Raw genomic sequence first — 15,000 nt, forward strand, 5'->3', positions numbered from 1 at the left:
GTGTGTGTGTGTGTGTGTGTGTGTGTGTGTGTGTGTGCGTGTGTGTGTAATGATCACCAAATGCAGCCCTGTCACTGTTGATGTATTGGCCTGTCAGTGCTGATGTGCTGTGAGATTCTGCTGAGTCATAGTGCAGGAGATGAGGACACACCCTGTGCTACACACACACACACACACACACACACTCTCTCTCTCTCTCACACACACACACACACACACACACACACTCCCTGTGCTGCCCCCCCCACACACACACACACCCTGTGCTACACACACACACACACACACAGAGGAAGAGTCCAGGTACTAAAATGGCAAATATCTGTAGTCCAGATCTATCAAATTAGGCACATCATGGAATGAAAACGTGATTAAGAATACCCCATACTGTTGAGCAGCTGAGATCCCATATCAGGCAGGAATGGGACCACATTTCATTTCAAAACTCTAGCAACTGGTCTCCTCAGTCCCTAAACATTTACAGAATGTTGTCAAATGAAGAGGTGAAGCAACACAGTGGTAAACATGCCAATGTCCCAAATCATGCACTATATGAGACATTTTACTACTCCCGTCTGTGTTTTAGTGGTTGTGTTGTGGGTTATGGCGTAGTTATGGCATACACAGTTTGCATTGTGGGTTATGGCGTAGTTATGGCATACACAGTTTGCATTGTGAATTATGCCGTAGTTATGGCATACACAGTTTGCATTGTGAGTTATGGCGTAATTATGGCATACACAGGAGGGAGAAGCATTTGTTTATTGTCCCTTTCTTTCTCCCTCTGGTGCAACCTTAAGCGGCATTAGAATTTGACCTACAGTACGTCATTATCCAAAGCATAAGAACACTGCCACGCCTTGCTTTTGTTTACCTTGGTGTTAATCACTGATACATGTTGTATTCGACCCAGTAGTGCTAATATGAGTATGTGACCAAGTAGTGCTAATATGAGTGACCCAGTAGTGCTAATATGAGTGACCCAGTAGTGCTAATATGAGTATATGACCCAGTAGTGCTAATATGAGTGACCCAGTAGTGCTAATATGAGTATATGACCCAGTAGTGCTAATATGAGTGACCCAGCAGTGCTAATATGAGTATATGACCTAATATGAGTGACCCAGCAGTGCTAATATGAGTGACCCAGCAGTGCTAATATGAGTGACCCAGTAGTGCTAATATGAGTATATGACCTAATATGAGTGACCCAGCAGTGCTAATATGAGTGACCCAGCAGTGCTAATATGAGTGACCCAGTAGTGCTAATATGAGTATATGACCCAGTAGTGCTAATATGAGTGACCCAGTAGTGCTAATATGAGTATATGACCCAGTAGTGCTAATATGAGTGACCCAGCAGTGCTAATATGAGTATGTGACCCAGTAGTGCTAATATGAGTATGTGACCCAGTAGTGTTAATATGAGTATGTGACCCAGTAGTGCTAATATGAGTATGTGACCCAGTAATGCTAATATGAGTGACCCAGCAGTGCTAATATGAGTATGTGACCCAGCAGTGCTAATATGAGTATGTGACCCAGTAGTGCTAATATGAGTATGTGACCCAGTAGTGCTAATATGAGTATATGACCCAGTAGTGCTAATATGAGTATATGACCTAATATGAGTGACCCAGCAGTGCTAATATGAGTGACCCAGCAGTGCTAATATGAGTGACCCAGTAGTGCTAATATGAGTATATGACCCAGTAGTGCTAATATGAGTGACCCAGTAGTGCTAATATGAGTATATGACCCAGTAGTGCTAATATGAGTGACCCAGCAGTGCTAATATGAGTATGTGACCCAGTAGTGCTAATATGAGTATGTGACCCAGTAGTGTTAATATGAGTATGTGACCCAGTAGTGCTAATATGAGTATGTGACCCAGTAATGCTAATATGAGTGACCCAGCAGTGCTAATATGAGTATGTGACCCAGCAGTGCTAATATGAGTATGTGACCCAGTAGTGCTAATATGAGTATGTGACCCAGTAGTGCTAATATGAGTATATGACCCAGTAGTGCTAATATGAGTGACCCAGTAGTGCTAATATGAGTGACCCAGTAGTGCTAATATGAGTGACCCAGTAGTGCTAATATGAGTGACCCAGTAGTGCTAATATGAGTATATGACCCAGTAGTGCTAATATGAGTATGTGACCCAGTAGTGCTAATATGAGTATGTGACCCAGTAGTGCTAATATGAGTATGTGACCCAGTAGTGCTAATATGAGTATATGACCCAGTAGTGCTAATATGAGTATGTGACCCAGTAGTGCTAATATGAGTATATGACCCAGTAGTGCTAATATGAGTGACCCAGTAGTGCTAATATGAGTGACCCAGTAGTGCTAATATGAGTGACCCAGCAGTGCTAATATGAGTGACCCAGCAGTGCTAATATGAGTATGTGACCCAGTAGTGCTAATATGAGTATGTGACCCAGTAGTGCTAATATGAGTATGTGACCCAGTAGTGCTAATATGAGTATATGACCCAGTAGTGCTAATATGAGTATGTGACCCAGTAGTGCTAATATGAGTATATGACCCAGTAGTGTTAATATGAGTATGTGACCCAGTAGTGCTAATATGAGTATGTGACCCAGTAGTGCTAATATGAGTATGTGACCCAGTAGTGCTAATATGAGTATGTGACCCAGCAGTTCTAATATGAGTGACCCAGTAGTGCTAATATGAGTATGTGACCCAGTAGTGCTAATATGAGTGACCCAGTAGTGCTAATATGAGTGACCCAGTAGTGCTAATATGAGTATGTGACCCAGCAGTGCTAATATGAGTATATGACCCAGTAGTGCTAATATGAGTATATGACCCAGTAGTGCTAATATGAGTATATGACCCAGTAGTGCTAATATGAGTATATGACCCAGTAGTGCTAATATGAGTATATGACCCAGTAGTGCTAATATGAGTATGTGACCCAGTAGTGCTAATATGAGTATATGACCCAGTAGTGCTAATATGAGTATGTGACCCAGTAGTGCTAATATGAGTATATGACCCAGCAGTGCTAATATGAGTATATGACCCAGTAGTGCTAATATGAGTATATGACCCAGCAGTGCTAATATGAGTGACCCAGTAGTGCTAATATGAGTGACCCAGTAGTGCTAATATGAGTATATGACCCAGTAGTGCTAATATGAGTATATGACCCAGCAGTGCTAATATGAGTGACCCAGTAGTGCTAATATGAGTATATGACCCAGTAGTGCTAATATGAGTATATGACCCAGTAGTGCTAATATGAGTATATGACCCAGTAGTGCTAATATGAGTATGTGACCCAGTAGTGCTAATATGAGTATATGACCCAGTAGTGCTAATATGAGTATATGACCCAGTAGTGCTAATATGAGTGACCCAGCAGTGCTAATATGAGTATGTGACCCAGCAGTGCTAACATGAGTTTACTTGTTATGAATTAATGACCTACATGTCTGTTTCCACAGAAATCAGCCCAAACCAGTTCAGCTCTCTCCTGGAGCAGCGTGTGCTGAGGAGGCCGTCCCCTAAGAATGACCCGGACCAACCCAGAGTGACTGTGCTGCCGTCACCTGACCATGTTCCGGTCTGCGGGTTCAGAACGAGACCGGTGGTACCGGACCGGCCCGCCCCAGCCCCGGCCCCCCGTGTCCCGTTGACCAGAGAGAGGGAGTCTCTCTCCTCTGACTGTGAGACCACATCTGGACATCGCGTCTCTGAAAGCGCTCAGGAAACGTCGACAATCACTTTGAACAACCTCAGCGATGTGAACACAGATTCGTCCGAGACGGACACGGACACTGCAAGTCTAAACGTGCGGAACAACCAGAGATCTCAGAGCGTGTTGTCGTTAAACAACAACCATGAGAACCGGCTAAACATGGACGCCTCGGACCCAGAGCGACAGGGAGATCTTCTTCCTCTTCCTCCTCCTCCTCCTCTGGCTGCCTCTACTGCTGAGGGTCAAAACACACACACACACACACGCCCTCCAGAGACATTAATGAGGGGGGCAGTGTTGGCGAACACCCCCAGCATTGACTCGGGTTCAGAGCTGCAGAAGACGGCATGCGATAGCAGCCCTTCAGGGGCAGACAACATGTCCAGCCTGTCCCTCAGCACGGAGAGCCTGGGCTCCTCAGAAGAGGACCGCCACGGGGACAAGATGGCTCCACCCCTGAGGGGGGGTGACCCGCACAGGTGCACCAGCCCGGGGCCGCGGTACGACCCGTACTATGGGCAGATGGGCCCCAGGGACTGGGACGAGAGGTTGGGGCAGATGGGCCCCAGGCACTGGGACGAGAGGTTGGGGCAGATGGGCCCCAGGCACTGGGACGAGAGGTTGGGGCAGATGAGCCCCGGGGACTGGGACGAGAGGTTGGGGCAGATGAGCCCCGGGGACTGGGACGAGAGGTTGGGGCAGATGGGCCTCAGGGACGAGAGGTTGGGGCAGATGGGCCCCAGGGACTGGGACGAGAGGTTGGGGCAGCCAGAGGATGACGGAGAGAAGGTTCTGGACTCTCTGCTGTCGGAGATCCTGTCCCCGGTGGACGAGGTGCTGTCGTACGGCAGCGCAGAGCTCCCTCCGTCGGCCAGAGCAGCGCCCGGCGCCACCAACTCCGCCAGCTTCAGCTTCAGCCTCCCGCCGGCTCCGCCCGCCTACGAGGTCATCACCTGGACCAGCGAGGAAGATCTGCCACCGCCCCTCGAGGAGCTGGACCAGGACCAGGACCAGGGGCCCGCAGAGGACCCGTCCATCGCCAGCGAGCACGTACCTTCACTCCCACCTGATTCACCCCTGCCACCTTCTTCCTCTCCTCCTCCACCTCCTCACCCTCCTCCTCCTCCCCCCCCTACTCTCATGACTGAATCCTCTTTCCATGCCGATGGAGTTGACTGTTTCCATGCCGATGGAGTTGACTCTTTCCATGCCGACGGAGTTGACTCTTTCCATGCCGACGGAGTGGACTGTTTCCATGCCGATGGAGTTGACTCTTTGCCTGCCGACGGAGTTGATTCTTTCCTTTGTCGTCGTGTAGAGGTACTTGATGAGGATGATGATGAAGACGACGTTGAAGGTCTTAGTGGAAGCGTTCCTCTCCAAGACCTCTGCAGTGAGAATGAGGACTTGGACCAGTCAGAGAACACCACCTCACTTCCTGTCGATGAAGGAAATGACACGTCCGACCCTCTGTCCTCGTTCCACATTGGAGACAGGGTTCTAGTGTGCCACTCCAGGCCGGGGGTGCTCAGATTTAAGGGCCCGGCAGCGTTCGCGGGGGGAACCTGGGCTGGGGTGGCTCTGGACGGCCCAAATGGGAACCATGACGGAACGTTCCGAGGGGTGAAGTACTTCACCTGTGAAAGGAACCGCGGTGTTCTAGTCCGAGCTGAGGACATCTCTCACCTGCCCAAAGAACCGGGCAGCGATGTAGACACAGGACTGGACGACGACCCGTTTTCAGACGAGGAGTCTCCACGCGGTTCTAAACCACAGCAGAGACAGGAGGGGTCCGGGAACTTGATCTCCAGCGGAACATCAGCACAGGAGGTGGGCAGAACCCAGAGCTCCTCTAACGTTGCCCCCTCAGCTCCTGGGAGGACCTGTGGAGATCCCAAGCACAGATGCAGTCTACAGACTGATGAGGCTGCTCCCCAACCCAGATGCAGTCTACAGGCTGATGAGGCTGCTCCCCAACCCAGATGCAGTCTACAGGCTGATGAGGCTGCTCCCCAACCCAGATGCAGTCTACAGACTGATGAGGCTGCTCCCCAACCCAGATGTTCCACGTTCAGGAGAGGAATCGTACCAGTAAGCCAACTCTTCCTCTGCTTCTGTAGACGTATTTGACTATAAAGTATTCCATGGAATGGCATAACATAAGACCTACAATCATTAGACAGGCGCATGTATGCCCTCCCAAATATTCTTGGTGCAAGCATATGCAGTCAGTCTCCATGTTTACATTATTCTCAATGGAATTCAGTGCATATGAGGTCAGTCGGCATGTTTGCATTATACTCAGCATTACTGCCCAGCCTGCCTACAGGGTTTCCTATGCTCTTTCCCACGGGGCTCCCTGTCTTATCACGCTGCTGTGACCAACATGTCTTTCAGACGGAGGGGGACTCGTGCGTCCGCTCGGCCGGAAGCGGCCTGAATAACAACGCCGTCTCTGAGTCATCGGCGGCAGCCCGGCTGGCCTCCCGGCCCATGGAGGCCCACACCGCCAGGAGCGTCCGCAAGCGGCTCCGCACGGAGGGCCACAGGCCCAGGCCCAGGGTGAGTAGTGGCCACAGAGGAGCTAAGGTGTACAATATATGTATGTATGTATGTATATATATATGGCCCAGGGTGAGTAGTGGCCACAGAGGAACAAAGGTGTACAATATATGTATGTATGTATGTATGTATATATATATGGCCCAGGGTGAGTAGTGGCCACAGAGGAACAAAGGTGTACAATATATGTATGTATGTATGTATATATATATGGCCCAGGGTGAGTAGTGGCCACAGAGGAACAAAGGTGTACAATATATGTATGTATGTATGTATATATATATATATGGCCCAGGGTGAGTAGTGGCCACAGAGGAACAAAGGTGTACAATATGTGTATGTATGTATGTATATATATATGGCCCAGGGTGAGTAGTGGCCACAGAGGAACAAAGGTGTACAATATATGTATGTATGTATGTATATATATATGGCCCAGGGTGAGTAGTGGCCACAGAGGAACAAAGGTGTACAATATATGTATGTATGTATGTATATATATATGGCCCAGGGTGAGTAGTGGGCGAGGAGTAGCTAAGGTGTACAATATATGTATGTATGTATGTATATACTATATATGGCCCAGGGTGAGTAGTGGCCACAGAGGAACAAAGGTGTACAATATAAGTATGTATGTATGTATATATATATGGCCCAGGGTGAGTAGTGGGCGAGGAGTAGCTAAGGTGTACAATATATGTATGTATGTATGTATATATATATGGCCCAGGGTGAGTAGTGGCCACAGAGGAACAAAGGTGTACAATATATGTATGTATGTATGTATATATATATGGCCCAGGGTGAGTAGTGGGCGAGGAGTAGCTAAGGTGTACAATATATGTATGTATGTATGTATATATATATGGCCCAGGGTGAGTAGTGGCCACAGAGGAGCTAAGGTGCAGCAGTGCAGCTGTTACATGCACACTGAGGACAACGAGGCCTTGACTGAAGCTAAGAATGCTTTGTATATTAAATCTATCATGACCAGATTCAAACAGGTCTCAGGTCAGCCCTTTGCCTCTGATGAAAAATGTAGGCAAATTGGCAAAGTTTTGTAAAAGCACTCAGTATTACAACTATATGTAGGTACCCACAAATACATAATGCAAGTACAATGCTAGTACATGCTAGTAGATGTTGTTACACAAGTTGTACCACTGTACCTAATTAGGTAGGTACACTGTAAGTGTAAGTGACACATTAAAATGTGTTACCGCATGGGTTCAAATAGTTATTCTCTCCACTGTACATACACACACACATATATACAGTATGTATGTATGTATATATATACAGTATATATATATATATATATATGTAGCTAAGCTGTTGCTGTGTTGCATTTATAAATGTATATATACACGCACACACATACAATATATGTATGCACTGTATGTATGTATATATATATACACACACATACATACATATACATGTGTGTGTGTGTGTGTGTGTGTGTGTATATAAATATATATAAATGCAACACAGCAACAGCTTAGCTACATATATACTGTATATATATATATATATATATATATATATATATATACACATACATACATACATATATTGTATATGTGTGTGTGTGTGTGTGTGTATATAAATATATAAATGCAACACAGCAACAGCTTAGCTACAGCAATGATGGAGCAGAGAATGAGATCAAATACTCTGCTGAGACATTCTACCCATACACTCATCTTGAAGTTGCCTGGGGCGATAGTTGCCACCGGCTGCTGTCAGATGTGCAGACACAATATTGCTGACACATGGGGTAACTTAAGTTGCCAGGGGCGATAGTTGCCACCGGCTGCTGTCAGATATACAAACACAATATTGCTTACACATGGGCTGACTGCTTGAGCAATGTTGCCGGGTATAGTAACCACATAACCAGTTTCCTGTGTTCTGATTGGATGATCATGACAGTTTGCCTACTGATGGCTAAAGTTGTACAGAACCACAATGCAGAGAACAAAATTCATTGATCATCTTGAACACTTGTGTATGGTTTTGTCTGCTCTGAAGCCAGCTAAAGGCAACCCACTCCCTTGTGTATGGTTTCGTCTGCTCTGAGACCAGTTAAAGGCGACCCACTCACTTGTGCATGGTTTCGTATGGTTTCATCTGCTCTGAGACCAGCTAAAGGCAACCCGCTCACTTGTGTATGGTTTCATCTGCTCTGAGACCAGCTAAAGGCAACCCACTCACTTGTGTATGGTTTCATCTGCTCTGAGACCAGCTAAAGGCAACCCACTCACTTGTGTATGGTTTCGTCTGCTCTGAGACCATCACTCACTTGTGTATGGTTTCGTCTGCTCTGAGACCAGCTAAAGGCAACCCACTCATTTCAGGACCTGAAGAAGATGGAGGACATCTTCCGGCCGTGTTCAGTAGATCAGTACTCGGACCGGCCGCCTGATACTCCGAGTAGAGTGCCAGTCTGTCCACATGACTGTGAGATCGTCTACAGGCTGGTGGACGCTGCAGTGGACGTCCTGTGTGGTTCGGAGCGCAGAGACGAGGCACAGAACTGTGAGACCCCCAGTTATCTCGCCGACGACCACGAGAGCCGCCTCAGGTACAGGCAGGTGAGTCACTTCCAAATGGTCAAATCTTCCCACTTTCTTCCCACTTCACCACTTCCAAATGGTCAAATCTTCCCACTTTCTTCCCACTTCACCACTTCCAAATGGTCAAATATTCCCACTTTCTTCCCACTTCACCACTTCCAAATGGTCAAATCTTCCCACTTTCTTCCCACTTCACCACTTCCAAATGGGGACATTTTTCCACTTCCTTCCCACTTTACAACTTCCATATGGGACATTTTTATATATATATATATATATATATGTGGGCTTTTAGCCTTCAGTCAGATAGGACTTTGAAGAGTGACAGGAAGTGCGTGGCAAAGAGAGAGGGTGGGATCGGGGAATTACCCAGGGCCAGGTCTCCATGGGAACTTGGACCGGAATGTGGTATGGACACTGCAGCTACAGTGGTCACATGGGGAAAGTGGGAAGTGGGAAGTGGGAAGTATGATTCTGCAGAAAAGAAACGTGACGCAAATGTTGTCAACCACCTCGGTCCACACTGCACCAGATGCTGTGATCGTACACACTTGTGTGAGTTCATTTGCGCTGACAAGTTTGCAACAGCAAAAAGAGTTTGAACATGATGCACTTGCAGACTATTACTGTAGCTTTCACCAATGGCCACCACATCGCAAATCACTTTTGGGTTTAAAAAGCACCATCATGTATGCCAGATTAGGTCCAAAAAAGTCTACAAATGTCTAGTGTTATTTTCTGTCTGCACATTGGTAACTCTTGTCCCTGTAAATGTGAGTAACCTGAGAGTGGACTGTCCCCTGCCGTAGGTGTTCTTCACCTTGACCTCAGATGTGTATCAGGAAATATTCTCAGGCGTCCAATCAACAAACGGACGCTGCCAAACAGCTGATGCCACGCCCGTTTCATCAAGCAAACTCTCAGTTCAGGACATAAAGGTAAAAGCATCGTCATTTATGGGAAATGTGTGATTTGTATGCTTCATTAATCAGTTATCACTCTTAAGGGGAAAAGACTAATAAAGTAAGCAAACTCTCAGTTCAGGACATAAAGGTAAAAGCATTGTAATTTATGGGAAACGTGTGATTTTTATGCTTCATTAATCAGTTATCACTCTTAAGGGGAAAAGACTAATAAAGTAAGCAAACTCTCAGTTCAGGACATAAAGGTAAAAGCATTGTAATTTATGGGAAACGTGTGATTTTTATGCTTCATTAATCACTATCACTCTTAAGGGGAAAGACTAATAAAGTAAGCAAACTCTCAGTTCAGGACATAAAGGTAAAAGCATAAAGGTAAGCGGCACCATTTGGCCAAATCTGAGCCCACAGAAGTACCATTTAAAGAACATTTAAATTCAAATCTGAGCCCACGGAAGTACCATATAAAGAACATTTGAATTCAAATCTGTGCCCACAGAAGTACCATATAAAGAACATTTAAATTCAAATCTGTGCCCACAAACTATATAAAGAACATTTCAATTCACAATGAGAAGTCACTTGTTCCTTACATTAAACTGAGGTCCTTTTATAGACAACTTGGAAACACCTCGTCTGAGCAGTCATTTCTACTGCTTGGCCCCCAACAGTGCTGCTTTGAGTAGTCATTTCTACTGTCGGAATATGGCGACAGTAAAGCAGTTCAGTTAACCCAATCCTGATGGAATATCGTTACAGTAAGTGCTTTAGTTAACCCAATCCTGATGGAATATCGTTACAGTAAGTGCTTTAGTTAACCCAATCCTGATGGAATATCGTTACAGTAAGTGCTTTAGTTAACCCAATCCTGATGGAATATCGTTACAGTAAGCGGTTTAGTTAACCCAATCCTGATGGAATATCGTTACAGTAAGCGCTTTAGTTAACCCAATCCTGATGGAGTATCGTTACAGTAAGCGCTTTAGTTAACCCAATCCTGTAAGCGCTTTGGTTAACCCAATCCTGATGGAATATCGTTACAGTAAGCGCTTTAGTTAACCCAATCCTGATGGAGTATCGTTACAGTAAGCGCTTTAGTTAACCCAATACTGATGGAATATCGTTACAGTAAGCGCTTTAGTTAACCCAATCCTGATGGAATATCGTTACAGTAAGCCCTTTAGTTAACCTAATCCTGATGGAATATCGTTACAGTGAGCGCTTTAGTTAACCCAATCCTGTAAGCGCTTTGGTTAACCCAATCCTGATGGAATATCGTTACAGTAAGCGCTTTAGTTAACCCAATCCTGATGGAATATCGTTACAGTAAGCGCTTTAGTTAACCCAATACTGATGGAATATCGTTACAGTAAGCGCTTTAGTTAACCTAATCCTGTGTTTGTGTTTATCTTCATGTGTTTGTGTTTATCTAAGGTTGTGATTAAAAGGGAAATCCAGAAAATTCTAAACTTGGAGAAGAGCGAGAAACAAATGCAAGAGATGCTTCAGACGCTGTGCAAGTTCTGGCACACCAAGAGGGACAGAGTGGACTACATACTGGTACACACACACACACACACACACACACACACACACACACACTCCCATTCACACCAAGAGGGACAGAGTGGACTACATACTGGTACACACACACACACACACACACACACACACACACACACACACACACACACACACACACACAGACACTCCCATTCACACCAAGAGGGACAAAGTGGACTACATACTGGTACACACACACACACACACACACACACACACACACACAGACACTCCCATTCACACCAAGAGGGACAAAGTGGACTACATACTGGTACACACACACACACACACACACACACACACACACACACACAGACACTCCCATTCACACCAAGAGGGACAAAATGGACTACATACTGGTACACACACACACACACACACACACACACACACACACACACACACACACACACACATACACATACATACACACACACACACACACACACACACACACACACAGACACTCTCATTCACACCAAGAGGGACAAAGTGGACTACATGCTGGTACACACACACACACACACACACACACACACACACACACACACACACACACACACTCCCATTCACACCAAGAGGGACAGAGTGGACTACATACTGGTACACACACACATACACACACACACACACACACACACACACACACACACACACAGACACTCCCATTCACACCAAGAGGGACAAAGTGGACTACATACTGGTACACACACACACACACACACACACACACACACACACACACACACACACACACACACTAAAGGCGTTCTCTGGCTGTGTAGATCCAGGAGCTGCAGGGTGAGGACCAGGGTTGGGTGGACTACAGTGAGGACCAGACGACGGTGAAGACGCAGCTGACCGACGACATCTTCAGCCTCCTGCTGGACGACACCATCGCTGTGCTCAGAGCCATCCAGCCATCTACACACCACTGAATACACACACACACACACACACACACACACATACATACATGCACACACACACACACACACACACACACACACACACACACACACACACACACACAGAGCGGGGCATCCAGCCATCAGCACACCACTGAACACACACACACACACACACACACACACACACACACACACACACTCACACACACATACATACATGCACACACACACACACACACACACACACACACACACACCATTGCTGTGCTCAGAGCCATCCAGCCATCAGCACACCACTGAACACACACACACACACACACACACACACACACACACACACCATCGCTGTCCTCAGAGCCATCCAGCCATCACCACACCACTGAACACACACACACACACACACACACACACACACACACACACACCATCGCTGTCCTCAGAGCCATCCAGCCATCACCACGCCACTGAACACACACACACACACACACACACACCACACCATTAAACACACACACACACACACACACACAACATCTCGGTCCTCAGAGGCATCCCGTCAGCTACACACAGCGGAACACACATACACACACACACACCACAGAACACACAGCTGAACACACACACACATCCATCCATCACCACACTACTGAACACACACATACACACACACCATGGCTGCTGAACACGTACACCACACCACACACATACACACATACACACATACACACACACAACTGGGTTAAGGCTCAAAAGGTGTTTATTAAACAATTCTTGAAATGCTCAAAAGCGTTGAACAGCTGGAGAACGCCAGGAAATGCTGTGCAGACAGGACTGGAGTGAGACTGTTAAAGAGGCTGGCCAGGTGCTATCTGATCACCTGGTAGGAGCAGAAACACAGGAGCACCCGTACCACTCACAGCCAGCAGGGTGCGCCAAAAACCATAACGGTAACAGTAAGGAACTTTGGGGGCCATAACACACACAACAACTCACTAACAACACTCACACACACACACACGTGTTCATGACCACACTACGCACGCAGCCATGCAAATGACTGAACACACACACGCACGTGTGCGCGCGCACTCACACACACACACACACACACACACACACAGTGTACTGTGTTCATCACCACACCATACACGCAGCCATGCAAATGGCAGAACACAGACACACACACGCGCACACACACGCGCACACACACACACACACACACACACACACACACACACACACACACACAAAATGTGCATCACTACACCACCCACACAGCCATGCAAAGTCCATACACACACAATCATGCAAACCGCTGAAGTTGAACACACACACACACAGCTATGAGAACTGCTGAACTTTAACTCTGTAACACAGACAGAAACACACACACACACACACACACACACACACACACACACACACACACGCATGCATGCAAGCACACACACACACACACACACACACACAGTATGTTCATCACTACACCTCACACACAATCATGCAAACTTTTGAAGTTGAACACACACACACAGCCATGCAAACTGTTGAACTTTAACTTTGTAACACAGACAGAAACACACACACACACACACACACACACACACACACACACACCTACAGTACAGGCCAAAAGTTTGGACACACCTTCTCATTCAATGAGTTTCCTTTATTTTCATGACTATTGACATTGTAGACTCACACTGAAGGCATCAAACTATGAATTAACACATGTGGAAAACAAAAAAGTGTAAAACAACTGAAAATATGCCTTATATTCTAGTTTCTTCAAAGTAGCCACCTTTGCTGTGATTAGTGCTTTGCACACACTCTGCATTCTCTGGATGAGCTTCAAGAGGTAGTCACCTGAAATGGTTTTCACTTCACATGTGTGCCCTGTCAGGTTTAATAAGTGTGATTTATTGCCTTATAAATGGGGTTGGGAATCAGTTGTGTTGTGCAGAAGTCAGGGGTGATACACAGCTGATAGTCCTACTGAATAGACTGTTAGAATTTGTATTATGGCAAGAAAAAAAGCAGCTAAGTAAAGAAAAACGAGTGACCATCATTACTTTAAGAAATGAAGGCCAGTCAGTCCAAAAAATTGGGAAAACTTTGAAAGTGTCCCCAAGTGCAGTCGCAAAAACCATCAAGCGCTACAAAGAAACTGGCCGTCCCAGGAAAGGAAGACCAAGAGTCACCTCTGCTGCGGAGGATAAGTTCATCCGAGTCACCAGCCTCAGAAATCGCGCGTTAACAGCAGCTCAGATTAGAGACCAGGTCAATGCCACACAGTTCTAGCAGCAGACACATCTCTAGAACAACTGTTAAGACGAGACTGCCTGAATCAGGCCTTCATGGTAGAATAGCTGCTAGGAAACCACTGCTAAGGACAGGCAACAAGCAGAAGAGACTTGTTTGGGCTAAAGAATGCAAGGAATGAACATTAGACCAGTGGAAATCTGTGCTTTGGGCTGATAAGTCAAAATCGGAGACCTTTGGTTCCAACCACCGTGTGGACTGCAGAGTGATGGCAAAAGGGCCAACAAGTGCTAAGCCTCTCTGGGAACTCCTTCAAGACTGTTGGAAGACCATTTCAGGTGACTCTTGAAGCTCATCAAGAGAATGCCAAGAGTGTGCGAAGCAGTATTAAAAGCAAAAGGTGGCTACTTTGAAGAACCTAAAATATAAGACATATTTTCAGTTGTTTCACACTTTTTTGTTAAGTAT

Source organism: Sardina pilchardus, chromosome 8, assembly GCF_963854185.1.
Source record: "Sardina pilchardus chromosome 8, fSarPil1.1, whole genome shotgun sequence".
Taxonomy (NCBI): Eukaryota; Metazoa; Chordata; class Actinopteri; order Clupeiformes; family Clupeidae; genus Sardina; species Sardina pilchardus.